Source organism: Lagopus muta, chromosome Z (genome assembly GCF_023343835.1).
Source record: "Lagopus muta isolate bLagMut1 chromosome Z, bLagMut1 primary, whole genome shotgun sequence".
Lineage (NCBI taxonomy): Eukaryota > Metazoa > Chordata > Aves > Galliformes > Phasianidae > Lagopus > Lagopus muta.
Genome location: NC_064472.1, coordinates 7,875,652 through 7,894,465, shown reverse-complemented (window position 1 = coordinate 7,894,465; position 18,814 = coordinate 7,875,652). Strand labels below are relative to the sequence as shown.

At 40.0% G+C, this 18,814-nt stretch overlaps 1 protein-coding gene across 11 annotated transcripts in view; it reads right to left on the bottom strand.

The window, feature by feature from the left end:
* The window catches only part of CELF4 (CUGBP Elav-like family member 4), a 715,283-nt gene that overhangs the window by 24,747 nt on the left and 671,722 nt on the right, over positions 1-18,814 (bottom strand). The gene's annotated exons all lie outside the window — the stretch shown is intronic.

Genomic DNA, 18,814 nt, shown 5'->3' with positions numbered 1-18,814 from the left:
ACACCCATAGTGATTGAATTTTGTACCTATAGTCCACCCAACATGCCATCCTTTGTCTCAGTGGAAGACTTGCTATCTGAAACTAAGAAGAGGCAAGACAGGTCATAATCAAACTAGGTGCAATGCACCAAACTCATTCAGCTTTGGGAAAAGTTTTTAATGTGACTTTTCTCCTTAATTTAACCCCAGGAGGAGACCTCATATGCCCATCCTGTACATGATTTTTGCTGAAGTGACCATGAGACTGAGATACTGATGAGGCAGGGAGCCATCACTTTGTATAAGGATTGCTTCTGCTACCTTTGCCAGAAATGTCCGTATGTGCCAGGAACATTTCTGAGCAAAAACCCTAGGTAAGTCTAGCCTGGACAAGCCTGCACTCCAGACAAAGCCATCTGTTTTCCCACCCCTGCAATGCTCTGGCAGCACAAATCAGCCCCAGGAACCCAGTGTCTCTCAGTAGACAGGCTTAAATGAAGAGACAGCTTTAGAGCCTCTCAAAAAGCTAATGCTGAGCATTTGCTGCCAGGTATACACCTGCTCCTGACAACAGCACTGGACATGGTTTACAGCCTTGGGCTGTTCTGTGTTTGCATTTAGCAACACCTCCTCTTTGGTCTAGTTCCTCCTTGAAAGCAAGTCTCACAAATGACACAGGGTGGCTCATGTTTAAAAAAAAACACGCATACACAAGAATACACACATATGCAGAAACACATCTTCTCACTCTTGCATTAAAGCTGTATTCCTGCCTTTGGATAATAATATAGCTTTATGAGAGATCATAAAACCTACAATCTCAGCTTCATAGTGAGACAACTGTATTATTAAGTGTGGCAAAAGTGGTTTTAAGAGGGAGACCAATGAAACAAATAGCCATTCCTCCCTGTCCTCCTCTCTTGAAGCAAAGCTCCAACTAATTGGTTCTCTGTGCAGTTATCCTACCAGCTACGTGGGTGACTCAGTACCAACACTGCAGCTCTGAAGATGTGAGCAGAAGTGTTGCTCAACCCTCACAGCAGTCTTCAGTCTCTAGACAGAAAACTAGAGTTATAGTGAGCAATGAGCTGTAGTGTTATTAAATGGCACTGGATCTGTATTTGCAATCACATCTTAGCCAGTAAGGTGGCTGGTAATGTTCCCAGTTTGCATCTGACGAGTTGAATAATCTATCAGTCAACAATGCTCTGTGATTTGATCTCAGCAAGAAGAAAGAAAATGAGCACCTCCTATTTTCACCTGAGTGAACTTATCTTCAGATACTTATGAAAGATCCTTGCAAATGCTTTCCTTGATCTTCAACTTGAAATGTGCTATCTGGATAACTCACATCTTTGAATATAGCTATAGAAAAAGACCATTCTTTTTAAAATAACCTATAGACTGCTAATACTCCTGTCTGAGACTCATAAGTTATATCTCTAACAGTAAACCAAAACTGTGCCGGGGAAGTTCAGAGAAAGTGAAGCTCAATTACCTATACCACTGAATTTTTAGAAAGACTCGTGACACAGTCTTGGCTTTTGCCTAACTCCAATTTCTGGACAGACTGTGAGTATTAACACAGCACAGAAACTGTTTTCAGTACTTAGCTTGGATGTTGCCACGATATTTTGGAAATTAACAGGATTTAATCGTTTGGGTGTGGGTCATTCTATGCCAGCTGGACCCAGTGCTAGACAAAGGAGCCAGGTACATTTACTGTTACAGACACAGCTACCAAATACGAAAGCTGAGTTGTCTGCAGCTGCATAACTGTTCATGTCATGTCTTTGGAGTGGCCTAGCTTCCATGTGAACTTTGATTTCTACTCTTGTAACTGGTCCTCTTGCAATGTACTTCTATTGGTTAAACATGTACATTCAGAGTGTGTCTACACACACATCCATTTATGAGCAAGTCACCTTGGGATCCTAAAATAATCAATGAAGATTTAGCCAATATGGTCAGTGGAGCGTAGAGTGCAATTTATTTTTTTGGTGGGACACAACTAACTGTGCTATAAGTCCCAGTGGCTGTGTAGTGGGGACCAGCACCGACTGCAGTGAAGATGAATACTCAACTTAAACTGAGGTTTCACTTGGTGTTTACCTGATTCAGCAGTTGGGACTGACATCTTCAGGTAGGACTGGGTTAACTGGCTAATGCCTATATGGGTCACTCCTCAAAGTAATATTAATTATTGAATCAAAATCCTAATGCTTAAAAACCCCACCAGAAATATTGCCAAATGTGTTGGAGGTCTACCATTTGTCTACTTTTGCTAAGACAGACCTTTAATTGGGTAATAAGCCCTGGTGCTGGGATGCTGATACGTCTGCAAGAACTCTGCCTTTAGATAAGCTCACAAAGCCACTCTGGTTTTTATCATCACTTCAGTTTTAAGATGGAATTCTAAGGCCATTTTCTCAGACTGTGCAAAGCTGTAAATAATACAGCATTTTAACAAATGGGACTAATAAGAGAGATCAGAAGTGCATTTGCTCACTATATTTCATTTAGACCAGATAATGAAGCTGGGAGTTGTACTTTGACGCTGTTGGTATATCAGTTGCCTACAGATCTGGACTGGATTAGTTATTTTATTATTCTTAGTTGTCCTGATATCCACTGCTGTAATATGAAGATCTCTACTGTCTAGTTGCTGGGGATGGAGGGGCTATATTGGGTGGAAAAGGAGGGCAAATGCTTTTAACTGTGCATTTTTAATATAAGCACTTCCTAGGGACAGGGCAGTTAATACCTCTATTGTCATTTGAATTTGACTGTTTTAGTTTTCAGGGTCTGGGTATGTCCTGTTGTTGATGTTTTCAGCTCTTCCTATTTCTGTTATTTACATGCAGTGATATTCATTTTGTTGAAGACATTTGGATGGACTTCAAAACGGAGAAAAGCTATAGTTTATTCTGAGAGCTGAGATTTCACAATGATAAAGGGGTAGGCAGATAGACAAGCCATGCTAACAATATCATATTCCTTTCTCTTTTCAGGTCAAATATCTACTGATAGATTATATGACAGTCTTCTGTTAATTGAACTGTTGACACCTTACCCAGCTTTGTTTCTCTTCTGATATGTGCTGGATTTAAACACGTAAGACTAAGAACAAAATAGATAAGGTGCTTGCTTTCTGAATTTTAGATTTAGGGTCAAAACACGATGCTGGCACTTTCTTTGCTGAAGAAGCTATCTGTGTTTTGGGCACCACCCCTGCACTGTCATCTACACTCTTAAAGGACAAAAGAGAAAGGGAGAGGTTAAAAAACTTGAAGCTGTTTCTGTGCATTAGATAATTAATAATCAGAGAAATATATGTCCTGGTCGAAGATGGTTGGTAGGAGGACAGGATTTTGTGATAAATTTATTTTATGTTCTCCTCTCCTCTCCTCTCCTCTCCTCTCCTCTCCTCTCCTCTCCTCTCCTCTCCTCTCCTCTCCTCTCCTCTCCTCTCCTCTCCTCTCCTCTCCTCTCCTCTCCTCTCCTCTCCTCTCCTCTCCTCTCCTCTCCTCTCCTCTCCTCTCCTCTCCTCTCCTCTCCTCTCCTCTCCTCTATTATGTAAAAAGGCTGATCTAATAAATGATTTATCAAAGCAGCAAAGAATCAAGAAATATGCTAGGATTGCAGCTTAGGGCATCTAATCTTCCTGACTCTGTACAGCAGCTTCCAGAAGATACTGACATTGGAGTCCATGACTTCTCCTGACCGGCTTTTCCTGCATGACTTTTCCTACAGATGGAAATAAGGATATGTCTTGGAGGGAGTTTTGATTTAACTCCCATATTTTCCACGGGAATCGGTGGTACTGGGGCTTTCTTTTCCTTACACCAGAACATTGTTTCTACGTAGCTGATTATCCTGTGTTTTAACCAGCTGAGATGGTAAAGGAGGGAATTCACAATCTGTCTCAGAGCACATTTGAAGACTGTTTTGTGACTGTGAACTTTTCATTCACAGTGAGTAGTGTCTCTGCATGGCCATGAATTACTTTGCGCAGTAAGTGCAATCTTGAATGAGCACATCGTTTGGTTCCCATGGATTCCTAATTGGTCTTTGTGAGTTTTCTGTTTCTCTTTGCATTCCACAAGGAGAATTAGCGGTTAATGTGCAAAACAGGATTTTGATGATCTACCAGGCTGGAAGAACATGTTGCTTCTTTTCCGTGAAAGCCTTCCTCTAGACAGAGCGCAGTACATGGAAACTACACTGAGCATCCCCAGAAATAGAAGTCAAGAAGTCATGGACAATAGCACATCCAGATGTAAACTTTTCATCCTGTCTTTTGAACTTGGGGCAGATGTTTCTACAGCAGATCTGCTCATGTAACTAAGCTGTTCTCAGGCAGTGGAAGGGAAAATAGGAACCTCAAGGAAATAAATATTTAACTTGTTTTAAAATTAAGAAATATTGGATACCTGAGCTGGATGCTCGCTGTACACAAATACAATCTCAGCAATGCACTCTGTAAGAGTTTCCCATGAAAATACAGATGGTCCTTATTACTAATTTTTTGGAGGGGTGGGGCAGAGTTACAGTTTTCTGATTCTGATTGTCATCCTATTTGTCTGACTAACAAGAGAGGGATATTTCCTAGCCCTTCGTGTTGCTGCAGCTGTGAATGTCATTAGGTAAGGAGACAATTTTATTCTGCTGAACTTTTGTCCCTTCATTCAACTCACACTGGTGTCAGCAGTGGAAAATGTAAGAAAAGAGGAAGATACTATGTTTTGCAGGATCTGTGCATGTGGAGGCAAATTCCTATGCAGTGAAAGGGAAGAACCATCATGCATATGGACTTGGTACTAGTGCAGGAGAAGTCCATGCCCCTTGCTTCCCTTCAATGTAAAGTGTTGCTACCCATAGATAGGAGGGGGCTGAACCAGACTAGCAAAGTAGAGGAAGCTGCAGAAAGCACTGGCAATTACTTACACTTTCCTTCTTCCAAAAACATTTGTGTTAATAATTAGGGAATTAATTACTAATGCAATATGCCACTATTGTAACTGTTTCTTCAGAATGTGGTTTCACTGCTTTTGTTACCAACCACTGAAAGGTGACATGCAAGGAGGCATTTTCTGTTGGGAAGGTAGCTATGATGTGTTCAAACCAAAAGAGCCTTCTCCTTTGTAGGAAGGGTTCTGTGGAGAAGCTCCCATCCTCCTCCCCCCTCCAGCAGGAGCTGACCTCCCGCCTCTCAGCTTTTCCTTGCTACTTCAATGTGTTTCATTTATAAGACTGCTCAATTTCTCTTTTCCCATGTTTATTAGTCTTATCAGAGAATGGAGGCTTTCTTTTAATTGCCTTGCAAGGTCTTTACCTTGCTATGTTCTTTACACAATGTAGTAGCTGCTTGCAATTTTTTAGTGCTGTAAAGAATTTCAGGATACAATCTGTATGTAAGTAGCTCTATAATGTATGTGTGCATTGGAAGAAATTGTATTGTAAGGTGATTTATGGGTACTGGAATACTCAATAAAGGAGTATGTCTGCAGATCAAGGGCACAGCACTTCAGTTGTTTTCCAGTGTCTAATAGAGTTGGATGACTTTTTGGAATATTTAACCTTCTGATGTTTAATCATGTCCAAGTGAGATCTGTCTATCCAGTTAAACACCCCATGCCTTCATCCATCCATCCATCCACCCATCCATCCATTTTGTAATGTATGAACAGTCAGTAACTGATGACTATGCTAAACAACTACTATTAAATATTTCACATCTGTGGGATGAGATAACTGGAACCTCAGAATATTCAAAGAATTGGCTCAGAAATTTGCTGAACCATTAATGTTCATTTTAGATATTTATGGAATATTAGAAAAGCTTCAAAGTGTTCCAGAAAAAAAAACAACATCTTTTCTTAATTTTTAAGGATGTAAACAAAATGACCTAGTAAACTTAGTTAATCTTTCATAAGCCTAGGTAAACTTATGAAAGTGTTGACATGAGATGATATGACAAAGAATTAAAAGGTGTACAATCAGTGCTAATTGGTGTGGTTTCATGTAAAATAGAATCTATCAAATGAACTTGATCTCATGAAATTGCAAATTGGGTTAATACAGTAAGCTTTCATAGAACACAGTTAAACTCTTCTGGAGTACTTGAGAGAGATTTCCTTTATAAAAATAAAAGCAGCTCAAATGAATCTTCTAAAAAATTGGATAACTGATATACCAGCAAAAAAAAAAACACGTAAGTTATGAGTTATAATATCTAAGTGTTTCTTGTAGGCTCCTCCAGGAGTGCATAAAATCTCTGTGCTTTTTAGTTTCTCTACCTGGAAAATATCTAAAGTAACTGGTGGTAAAATTTGCCAGTCATACTGAAAGTGGTAAAAAATGACAGAGTAAGTCAGGCTGACTGGGGTCACAATGTAGTCTGGATTCGGTTAAATAGTGCTCATTTTAACCCAACCAAATGCAGAATTAAGTATCCACAGGAAAAAAAAATATGGGCAGTTCATAAAAAGGAGAATTATTCACTAGAAAATAGCGCTTATAAGAAGAATGTAAGTTTCTTGATAATAGCCAAATACACGAGTTCTGAGGATTAAGCTGAAATACTTAAAGGGCTCAGTACAGTCTCTGGATAAAGCCAATCTCTGGGGAATATCCTTTAGAGAAAGTGAAGTGATGTTGGCTGTGAATAAGACTCAGAAAAATCCTTACTGGAATTTTGCATTTAGTTCAGGTGATTTCTTTTAAAATATACATATTTTAAAGATTATTCAGAACTACAAGAGTAATTCTAGATCTGAAAAAGTAATAATAGGTGCCATAGTTTATTGAGGAGAATATTAAATAACTTTCCAATCACAATTTATAAGTAATCTCTAATAGAATGTGGGGTTTTGTAATACAGAAAAAAAGAACTTCCACTGGATGGAAGCAGACGTTTGACAAATTTAAAACAGAAATAAGACACTGAGTCTGCATTTTTTAAATAGTGAAGGTAATTAACTATTTTGGAACATCTTGTTTAGCAATGGGAGTGGAGCACCTATCACATGAAATCTTGATTAAGAGATTTTCTAAAAGGGATGCTATGACTCAAGCAGAAGGTTTGAACATGTCACATGAGCTGTGTGGTATCTGGCATATGTTACTTTGGAACTCAGTCCAAAGAATCAGAACAGTCCCTTCTGATACTGTATATCTGTCTGTCTGTCTATTGTTCGTTTCACTTTTGAGATATTTGAAAATCATTTCTTGCCTACTTATCTGGCATGGACTGTGGTAACTGTCATGACAAAGGTGACAATTGATGCTAATGCCTTATAATAAATGGCCCCAAAGTGTGAGCTGTGGACCACTGAGACAGCTGACTGGTACTCGTTCTTCATCTTGCTTCCAGCTGAGAGAAACTGAACAGATGGGAAGGGGAGATTAAATGAAGAGTGAAAGTAGATGGCATGATTAACTTTCTCTAAAGGTCAGAACACCCAGTGCAGAAGGTAGCTAGAAATACATAAGCTTCTTCCCTGTGTCACCTTCCCTTCATCCCAAGCAGCTACTTCCATACAATGAGGCAGTGTGATCTTGAATGTGCAGAGAAGTGGTCCCTGCTTTTGTGCATTGTCAGTTGGATGCTCTCCAGATGCTGCTTTAAAGGAGCAGTTGCTGAAAAATTTTGAGGGCTGTAGATGCTGACCCTCAATATTCTAGTTCTAACCAAGAAGACTTTCATTTCTGTTATCCTCCTCTTTCACAATCTTTTTTTTTCATATAGATATTATTGCCACGATTACACTGAAAGCACGTGATTAAAATTCAAGATTTGACTAAAATTCAGACAGTTTAAATTACTGCATGGTCTGATCTGGAGTTTTGACTCACACACATCTGTAAACAGGGCACATGATCAGGACTGACTTCTTTTAAATATAGAAAAAGAAGAAGAAGCTATTAAAGAAAACCACAACAGATTTCTCATCCTAAGAACAAAGGCAACATTAAAAGCTCTTTCTCCATCTAAAGGATGTGTATCTGTATGTCTAATGCTGTGGACTGTGGGGTTACCCATTCTACTAAGGAGTTGAAGTCATCAAATGGGAAGGATTTGGGCTTCAGGTAGTCTTTGAAGACCACACGAAGACTTCATGGATCAACTTGGATATGTTGGATATATACATGTGCGCTGTGAAAAAGAAGCACTATATTTCATCTAAAAGAGAGGTAATGATCCTACTCAATATCTTCCTCATAAGGAGCAATCTAACCATCAAGGAATCACATACAGATAAGTGAATGATACTTGGTTCTGTATGGGTGATAAATGGAACTGAAGAAATTTCCTAATTGCCTTCACAAACAGAAATAACTCTTCTAGACTTAGTTTTTGAGATTTCCTTGTGAATGTTGAGTTCATGATATGTCAGTATAAGACTTTTGGGGAAAGTACAAAATTAGAAAAGTGAAGGAACTTTTAAGAAGACAAGTTCTACTTCTGGTGTAAAACCAGAAGCAAAGAATTAGTTCTGAGTGAGATCTACGTAGGTGCTGAGTTAAAGATGCATTGAATGTTGCTGAATCAAATGAAGGTTATTTTTACATTGGTTTTGTTGGAGATGTACACTATAAACAAGAAGAAACTGGCTACTGAAGCTACCAACAGATGTGTCCCAGTCCATTTATTATCTTAATCTCCACTTCTTTTCCACAGAATTCTTTCTTAGATCCCACTGAACTTCTAGATTCCTGATAAATAAGCTATGCATGAACACTGCAGAAAACAGCAGTCATCCTTCCTGGACCAGCAGGACAATGCATTGAATTTCACTACTGACCACAGACAGTTCTTCATGTTCAGAATGAATCAGCAATGTTCAGAATCCTCATCTTACTCCTCACTGATCATTACTTAGATGGAAAACTAACGATCTCTCCCCTTTATGTTATTGTACCCCATTATCGGTAGGTTGGGGCAACCTAATAAATATAGTAAGACTAGAAGCTTCTCTTGTTGCAAAGTTCAGAAGTTTCTATTCAGAAGGCAGAAATAATGATGAGCAGCTTTTGGCAATACTTTTTACAAAATGCGTTACTTTCTATGGAGGTTATTAAGTGAAAAACAGTGAACAAAACTAGAAGTGAAATCAACAGCAAAAAACTTCATGTGCGATGAGTCATCTGGGAAGCAAAATAGAAGAGAAAGGTTCTCAATATATTAATAAGTACTTTGTGATCTGGCACTGGGCTATGCTAGGTACCAAGAGGAGAAATGAAAGTCTTACACATTTTAAACTGGGAGATAAGGTACCGGACCAGATCCACATTACATCTGTGGTCTTTTCAGTGTCAGTGTAAGACCTCTGCATATTTGGTAACCCACGATGGAACAGATATGATCAGTTGGCTTCTTTTGTCATTACCATCAACAGGAAATAAACGACTTCATATTATACTGTAGCTGCTGGTAGATTCCTCTGGGTCTGCCAACAGAGAATTCACCACTAATGGCCTTTGAAAAAGTATCTTGAATTCTACAGATCTCTGTGAAACCTAGTGAAAGTCCCTCTACAGTTCCTCAGAAGGGTAATGTTCAGTCTGCAGGAGTTGAGTTATATTATTCATTGCCAACCACCTGATCTAATTCTGGCTTTTGGGGCACCTGCATAGTGATCCCTCCAATCTCTTGGTCTAGCCTCGAGCAGGAGACAGAAAAATCCATTGCACTTATATTTTCATTACTGAAATAAGAGGAGTAGAAATATCACCGGGAAACCAATTTATGAAAACACCTTTGGTTCGAAAAAGTTAAGATCTAAGAAATGCAGAATGGTGATGGATAATTTGGACAGGAATCTTGATTTGAAGAGATGGAGTAAAAATGCACCTCCTAAAATGTAGATCCTGAATTGTCTCCTGGAGTATAGAAACAAGTATTCTTCTTTCATAAGCATTTTTAAAAGCTCTGTAACACAATAATTCTGGAGCCTGTTCAGCTGAGGAGATACAAAATGACCAAGGAAAATACCTTACAAACTCTGGAAGCCTTGCTGGGGAAGGATTTTAAAGGGTGATTAGAAATTTATCTTGACAACAGTCAGACAAATTCTTCTTTAAGTGGTATGAATAATCTAATTCTTAAGGTGTGTATGCCAAAAATGGAGAAAGCCTCTTGCCTGTGAAGTAGTCAAAGACAGTATCTGCACTTAGATGTTACAAGGACCTCCTCTGTTTTATAACAGTAAATATACCTGTGAGTATATCAAGGGGATGCCAGGATGGTGGAAAAGGGCTCAGGCCCAGTGTCTCTAGGTTTTAAATGGGTTACATCTCTAGAGGATCTTGTCAGTGGTGTGCAAAGAGCAGCAGCATTTTGAGCTCTATTAACAAGGAGCGCGGCCAATCAGTGAGGGCAGTGATTATTCTTCTCTGCTCAGCACTCGACTACATCTGGATACTACGGCTATTTTGGGCACCCAATCTCAATGTAGGAAAGACAGTAACAAAGTGGAGTGAGTTCAGCATAGATCCATAAGGATGACCACAGTCTGAACACTTGCCCTCTGAGGAAAACAAAACATGGTGGTACATGGTGGGGGATGAGGGACAAGGGGAAGAAACTGAAACAAGAGAAATCTGGGCTGGACATAAAGAATAGCTTTTTCACCATGAAGGTTAGCAGATGTTAGAGCAGATTGACAAAATGCATCTCCATCCTTGGTGGTTTTCAGGACCTAAGTGGATAAATCCCTGAGCAACCCTGAGGTCCAATTCCATAGCTGACCTTGCTTTGGGCAGAAGGTTGGACTCCTGAGGTCTGTGAAAGGCTCTGTGAGTCTATAAATAGGGAGAAACAGCAATTTCCACAATTTATGATTAATAATCCCAGTGACCTTCACAAGGTACGATGGATATACCCTAAAGGCTTATGAAGTCTTATTCTCAACTATACACTCATATTTCCAATACTTATACACACATCCTTTAGATAATGGAAGCAGAAAGGATTTAATAGGAACACCTCTTGATGGTGTTTAACACAAGAGTATTTTGACTATAGACTTTATCTGATTCTAATCAGAATATCTAGTTCCATCTGGATTTTACTAACTCCTTTACAAAAATCAGCTGCATGCTAACAACAGGTGTTTCATCATTTCCTCAGATTTGCTTAGGCAAATTTTATACAGTTATTTTAAGCTGCTCTTAAGCAACTCTAGTTCAGTTGTGTTCATTGTTTTTGATAATCTGTTGACATTCAGTATTAGAGAAATATTTTTATATAAATATATATAAAACATACATATTTACATCCTTATACATCTGTAATCTAGTACAGATGGAGAGCGGGGTTGAAGTTGAATTTGTTTGGGGATTTGAAATTGAGAACTGAAACTGGTATGTTGAAGAAGGGTACCTATTTCATGGGGATCTGCAACTTGTTTTCCTGAAGACAACCTTTTAAGATGTCATTACATTTTATCTGAAGACCTTCATCTCATCTCATGAATTGGTTTTGGTTCACTTGCTTGAAAAGGGAAGATACTGCATGCACCAATACATTAAAACAATGATAAGATTGCAAAATGAATCACTCATGAGTTAAAAATGCAAGAATTGATATTATCTATAAAACTTTAATTTTGTACTGCTTTGTATATGCATTAAGGCTTTGCTTCCAGCCACATACTTTTGTAGTTTTCATTGCATGCTTGTTTTAATTACTGTGGAGAATGAATAACAGGGTGAAGAAGATGGCAATGGATCAAACTTAATATTGCTGGTGTTGGAATATGCAGTAAATAAGGCATGGAAAGGATGGTTTCTTGATGTGGTTATACAACCAAATGTTGCCTTGGAGAAACAGACTTGATACCTACATTTTCCACAATGTCCCAGTTAGACTGGGCAAGTAACATCACAAAATTCCTTAATAAGATCTCCAAGGCTACATTTTGTTACTAGTAAACAAAATACACAGGATCTGAGTGCAAATGGCACATCCTGGCTTGTATCTTTATGTCTGCACTCTCTTGCTCCAAAAAGAGGGGTGGTCTTCTCTGTACTGCTGTTTAAGGGCAGTCCCTGTACCTTGCCAACTCTAAGCCACATCCAACATGTCCTGGCCAAACTAGAGCTAAAGGCATTCAAACATTAAAAAGATAGAGGCAGTCATGGCACAGTACATGCACTGATTTGTAGGGTCTCTTTAGTTTAGTGGTGCAGTTGAAGCTTTACTGTGTGTTGCTCTCTGCTTAATGCTCTGTTGATTTGTGACTTGAGATTTTGCTGGTATAAAGACTACGTGTCTGTACCTGCATAAACATAGCATACCCTGCATTGTGTTAAGTATTTTGAGACAACAGACAGACAAACCTATCATGCTCTTGGAATCTCAGCTGAGGCATCCAAGATTAATAAATAGTTTTGAATATCTCTATGTCTCGCCACCCCCTTGGTGAAATGAGGATGACATGATCACTGTGAAAATGCTGTTACTCAGCCCCATGAACCTCACAAATGCTCTATTGGGAAGGGCCTTAGGAAAACAGATGAGGAAATAATAATAAATTCATATTCATAGCAGGGTTTGAGTATTGTGCAGGAAGGAAGGCCTGGGGCCAAGCACAGAACTGTGAAGATCTATTGAACAGCTGCTCAGTAATGAGCTAGCTGACAGACTTCAGAAAGCTGAAAAGCAGTCCTGTGCGGTGAATGAGAAAGGACAGACAGATATAAAGAAGTTGAAGATATTTATGTGGGAATGCTTGGGTGGTTGGATGGATTGATGCAGAAGCTTCCATTCCACAGACTGAGTTTGCCTTGAATGAGATAGATCTTGGTAAAACAAAAATAAAAAGAGATGTAATGGATAGCCTAGATCTCTTGTAGTTTTGCAGTCTCACAGGAGTAGGCTATGGAAAATTCATGTTTAGCAGATCAATCCCTTTGAATTCAGAAATGGGGCTGCCTGATTTGCTATTTCTTACTTCTGAACAGAAACTTCTGGACCAAATGAAAGTAGCACTACAGAAACTCCCTGGCATTTCTACACATGGGGGTGTTTGGGTTTGAAACTACTATATGTCCTTGGAGCACTGGTAGGATCACTGCATATAACTAGGGTTCATCTATATAAAATCTAGTGTGTATGCTGTGCAGACACAAGTGACAACTCCATCAAGTTCTCTTCCTGTTCCAAAAGCTGAAGGATTGGGTTGAAGCCCAGACCATTAAGTCTTTAATCCCTTTCTAAACTCTTTTTTCTCCTCTCCTCTCCTCTCCTCTCCTCTCCTCTCCTCTCCTCTCCTCTCCTCTCCTCTCCTCTCCTCTCCTCTCCTCTCCTCTCCTCTCCTCTCCTCTCCTCTCCTCTCCTCTCCTCTCCTCTCCTCTCCTCTCCTCTCCTCTCCTCTCCTCTCCTCTCATCTCCTCTCCTCTCCTCTCCTCTCCTCTCCTCTCCTCTCCTCTCCTCTCCTCTCCTCTCCTCTCCTCTCCTCTCCTCTCCTCTCCTCTCCTCTCCTCTCCTCTCCTCTCCTCTCCTCTCCTCTCCTCTCCTCTCCTCTCCTCTCCTCTCCTCTCCTCCCCTCCCCTCCCCTCCCCTCCCCTCCCCTCCCCTCCCCTCCCCTCCCCTCCCCTTCCCTTCCCTTCCCTTCCCTTCCCTTCCCTTCCCTTCCCTTCCCTTCCCTTCCCTTCCCTTCCCTTCCCTTCCCTTCCCTTCCCTTCCCTTCCCTTCCCTTCCCTTCCCTTCCCTTCCCTTCCCTTCCCTTCCCTTCCCTTCCCTTCCCTTCCCTTCCCTTCCCTTCCCTTCCCTTCCCTTCTCTTTCTTCTTTTTCCTCTTTTCTTTCTTGTGGTGTTAGCTCTTACCATCAGTCATTTCCATTAGTCACATAAATGGCCATTCCTTCTCTGAAGTTCATTAAATGAGTAGCCACAAAGACCCTGCAGTGATTAGTTTCTCCATTTAATTACACCACTAGTGAAAATGTTTTAAATGATTGTGAGTATGCGTGCATAGGTATGTACAAACATGTACGTAACTTCTGGAAATATTCTGGATGGACAGTATCTATCATCTGGGAGGAGATATGGTTAGAATAAAGGTAGACACACAGACAGACAGATAAATAGAAGATAAATTCTGCTAACATATTCTTGTCTAATAAATTGTTAAGCAACAAAAGAAAGCAGAAATCCCTGTGTACAATGTATAGATTTTCTTTAATGTGAGTTATTGGGAAAAGACAGAGTTGTCCCTTTAACTGGAGAGCAGCAAACAGCTGTTCCTTATGCATACATGCTTGCTTGGTCTGAAAGTTTTGGTAAGTCAGTGCATAACTGACAGTTAGATTTATCTCCCCAATAAGCAATCAACATTATAATAAAGGAAAAATGCTTTCAGTGCACCTTTGAGAGTGCATCAGAAATTAATCTAAACATCAAATTAATTATAGTTTGTAAATGAATAGTGGCTCACAGCCCTAATACTTCTCCCGCTCCTCCTCCTCCCCCTAAATCCTCCCCCAACCAACTGCAGTGGCTGGAAGTGCTATACAGTGAGTTTGATGAACATATCATTCTCTTTCTTATTCACACAACTCTTTTCTTATCAGCTGGAGAAATGTCCCTTCTTTACTCCTTGGAACTGAAGTTCCAGATCCTAGATGCTTTGGATTGTAATAGAGAGCAGCTAGCAAATATGAACAACTGTATTTTCTTCCACCCTCCCTCTGGAAGCCCTAAACACCCCTTTGGTATTGTCCTGCTCCTGCTGATGTGTGTCTTCTCTGCTTGTCTGTGCCATGTTCTTCAAAGCGGAGAAGACTGAACAAACTACTGCTGACTTGAACCAACACATCCCAGGGGTCGGGCATGCTTACTATATGTCGTAAATCATCTCCAAAGTGTCTCAACTTAGGTACTTAAGTTAGTGATTTCTTTCATGACACACTGAGCTTTGGTCTAAAGCTTTGGACAACATTCATTGCTAGTGCTCATGCAAAGATTAAGGGCTCCTGGCAGAAAATCGAGTGTAGAGACTTTTCTTAGGAAGTCTGAAACCAGGTTAAAGGGAAAAAATAACACTTAATGATAGTACTGGTAACAGAGGCAAGCAGAACTCCACCTTTGTCCCAAAGTCCATCTAATAATTCCTGTTAATATTATCCTAATAATATCTGTTGAGAAAGCTCATTTACCAAAGGAAGAATCAGAGGAAAAAAAAAAACACACACAAAAAAGCCACAACAAAGAACCTTACAGCTGATAAATAGGTCTACTCATCCACGTAACTCAAACCTCTCTGCAGAAGAATCAGTGTCCTGATACATGATGTTAAAACCAAGGCACACAGATTAGTTAACCTATGATTGCCCAGATGGGACAGGAACGCAGGACTGGAATTTACCATTACATCACCTTACCCCTGGACATGCTCATTTCCCTGGATGAATTTAAGGACAACAATTTGCATATTTATTTATTTAAGTGCAAAACCACCAGCAGGGTATGTTGGAGGCACACTGTGAGCAGGTGCTTAGCAATACTTTACCGATGTACCTCAGGGTCTGCTGGTACAATTCTGCATCTTATGGAGTGCTGCCAATTTGCTTTAGACCTGCTCTGCAATGCCCCTAAATCCCAGAGCCCTGCATAGCTTTCCCAGTGCCCCAGTCTCTTGATGTTTCTGCTACTTCTGTTTCAGATTCCAGTGTCTCTTGCTGCCTTGCTTCTTCCCACTCTGCCTTCTGCCACCACACTGAAGTCTTGAACTGCCACAACATAACACAACAAAAGCTCTATCTCTCAGTCCTTCTTCTGAGCTTGCTCCCTCCCTCACTGCTTTTCTCACAGTGAGTGTTATTAGCTAGAAAAGACTGAGTAGGGAATAGAAATATTTAACGGTGTTATTAGCTACTATGACCCTTGTCAAGTAGCGTTTTCTTATCCTTTGGTATCTTCAAGTAAGACTGGATGGTTTTTCCAAATTATGTGGCCCATTAGAAACATTTTGGTGGACTCTTGACAGGAATCTGGAAAGAAACCTGACATCCATATTATACTAAGAATCAAATGATGTTTTCTTCAGGCCAAATAAACCTATGGTTTTATGCAGCCATCAGAGTTTGCAGACAAAGCTAGAATGCCCCTTGTTACATTTAACTGGGGACTTTCAAAAAGAGATGGGGCATCCCAACATCGTGTGAATATCCATGAGTAGAAAAAGTGAAAAACTTCCAATGGATGTGATTGTTCACACCTGAGATGTCAGACTGCACTGAATTGAAGGAGGGAAACCACAGTGTCCTTGTGGACATGAAGGAGATTATTCTCATCGTTCTGGAGTCATTGGCTTCTTAAGAGAAATTGAAGTTGCCACACCAGAGGGTATGTGGCACAGGCAGAGTGAGAGGCTGCACGTTATGGGTATTATGGGGTATGTGGAACAGAGTTACTCTGACAGTGTCTGATGCTTGATGAAATGCAAGGAGACAGAGCATCAGGTGCTCACTGCTCTCAAGAAGAGGTGACCAGAGGAATGAATTTCAAGTGCACCAGTATAACAATTTTAGTTTTAATTTATCCACATCTTCTGTGACACCTCAGGGTAATCATTTGGCCTCTGCTGCTCCATCCACTTCCTCGTTTTTCTCATTTTTGTCATGTCTTTTTAATTAATATTGCCCAAACCTATCCTTTGCCTTCTCTTCTCTGTTAAAACATTTTCCTAGAACAGGGTTATCTTTGCCATTCACTAGTTCTTCAAATGTCTTCTTGAAGAATATTCTGTATAGCAACACTGCTCCTGAAATTCTGAATATTTACCACAGAGGGACAGTTAACTTTGGATGGGCAGCATGAAGAGTGACTCTTCTCACGCTGACTTTAATAGCTTTAATTGCATCATATTACCTGATTTTTCTTTTTTTCCTTATGCATGAATCACTCACAATTAAATCATCTACATATCTGAGAGGAAAGCTTTCCATAGAACCACTGTGACCAGCACATCAATATACTGATATTTATATATTTACATACAGAAGAACTTACACACATGCAGTGGGAAGTCTCTGCCTTATACAGACACAAAATAGTGCCCCAGGTCCTGTAGAAGTTGATGATCAGGCATATTATGTCCCTGTGCAAGACAACCCAGATCAGTCTATTGTGAGACTGGGAACTGCTGTCCAGAAAGCAAGGTAAATTAAGTGTAATTTTTTCTTAAGTTAGACAACAAATCCTATGGTGGCCCTGCCATTTTACTGGGAAAGGATAGCATGGCCTAGTGATGGTAAAAGAAGTGTGTGTGGTTAAAGTGGCTAAAAATATCAGCTGGGCATTGAGTGAAGAGCTAGCAGGAGAGGAGAGAGAAGGACAGAACGGTGAAGGGCTGTGAAAGTGAAATCAATAATTTTGAATACAAGAGGGTGGGTGAGGCAGTGCCTGAGGGGAATCCCAAGGAGATGCTAATATGGTCAGTGTGATGAGGGCTCAGGCCATGGGGATAGAGAGGGTGGTGATGAGTGCAAGGGAGAAGCATGGTGTGTATTTGGACACATTTCAGCTGCATCAGGATAGAGGGGAAAATAAGAGCCAGAGATCTGAAAAACAGTAGGAGAAAAGGGAGGATCTGGGTCCAGACTGGATGCATGCAGCAAGAGGAAAATCTTAGGCAAAAAAGCCTCCCTTTTTAAATGACTGTTTTTCAGTGAGAAGTCAGGTTTGTTTCTCAGGCAATCTCATACACTGCAGCAAGCAGACCTGCTATGGTAAACAACAGATATATTTTGATCACTTTCACATTTTTTTGCATGAAATCAGTTCTTGCCATAGTCTGAATTTCACAATGTTTGCCACTGAACTCAGAAAGTCAAAGGCTCTATGAGCAGGGCGTGTTTTTTTTTTAGTGCACACAGGTATTAATGAGTTTCTGCAGGATGTTGGACTCTGGGAAACTGGGAGAAAGGTTTGTAACTGGTCTCATTTTCTTCTATGTCTTCCCCAACCCTGCCCTTCCAGCAGTGGCTAAAGGAGATAATGCTTCCATCTTTGTGCTGAAAGTGCAGGGGAAGTGCAGGTTCAGAGACAAACAGGAGGAATAAAAGTCCCTTTTTGAGATGGTGCTCTCCTGACTCACTTGCTTAGGGTTGGCTACTTAATAGTAGTTCAACAGTGACAGAAGAACAGAAAATGAAGAATTTTCTCTTTCCATGGGGGGAAAAAAAAAAAAAAAGTGAGATTTTTCTCCATGGAATTTTTTAAGTTTGTCAAAAGCAGGACTTCTTGACAATTTCTCTACAACCTGGGGCTAGACTCTGTTAGAGCAATTTACTTGGGATCTGCATAGCAGATACATTTTAAAAGGTCATATAATGGTGGAATATCTTTCTGGGGCCAGACAGTATTGTCCCCCCAGGCTACCAGTTGGAGAGCTCTGGCTTGTTAAAAAAAGTAAAACAGAATGCAAATGCTATGTTTTTACATGTTGAGTTTTGGGAAATGTTTAAGCAGAAAAAGGAAAGAGTTTTCTTACATTCAAAGTTGACAAAAATCCTTTTGGAAAAAATAATTTCTCCTTTTTAAAAAGGTAGGATTTCAGAACAATAAAACCAGCATCAACTGCAATGGACTTAGCAAGAGAATTTATCTCTAATACCCTCCACAGTTTTATGTTGCTCTAAACTTGAAGGTTAGCAGGGTTGGAGGTTTTGAAGAGCAGAGTGACATACTTGTGATAATTAGCTACCTGCACTTCTGCCATTTCTGTCCTCCTGGAAGTGCTGTACATGGCTGTTAGTATCTTTATCAAAAAAAAAAAAAAAGCAAGCAAAAGTCAGAGAAAATTGGGTCTTGACACCTGGGACAC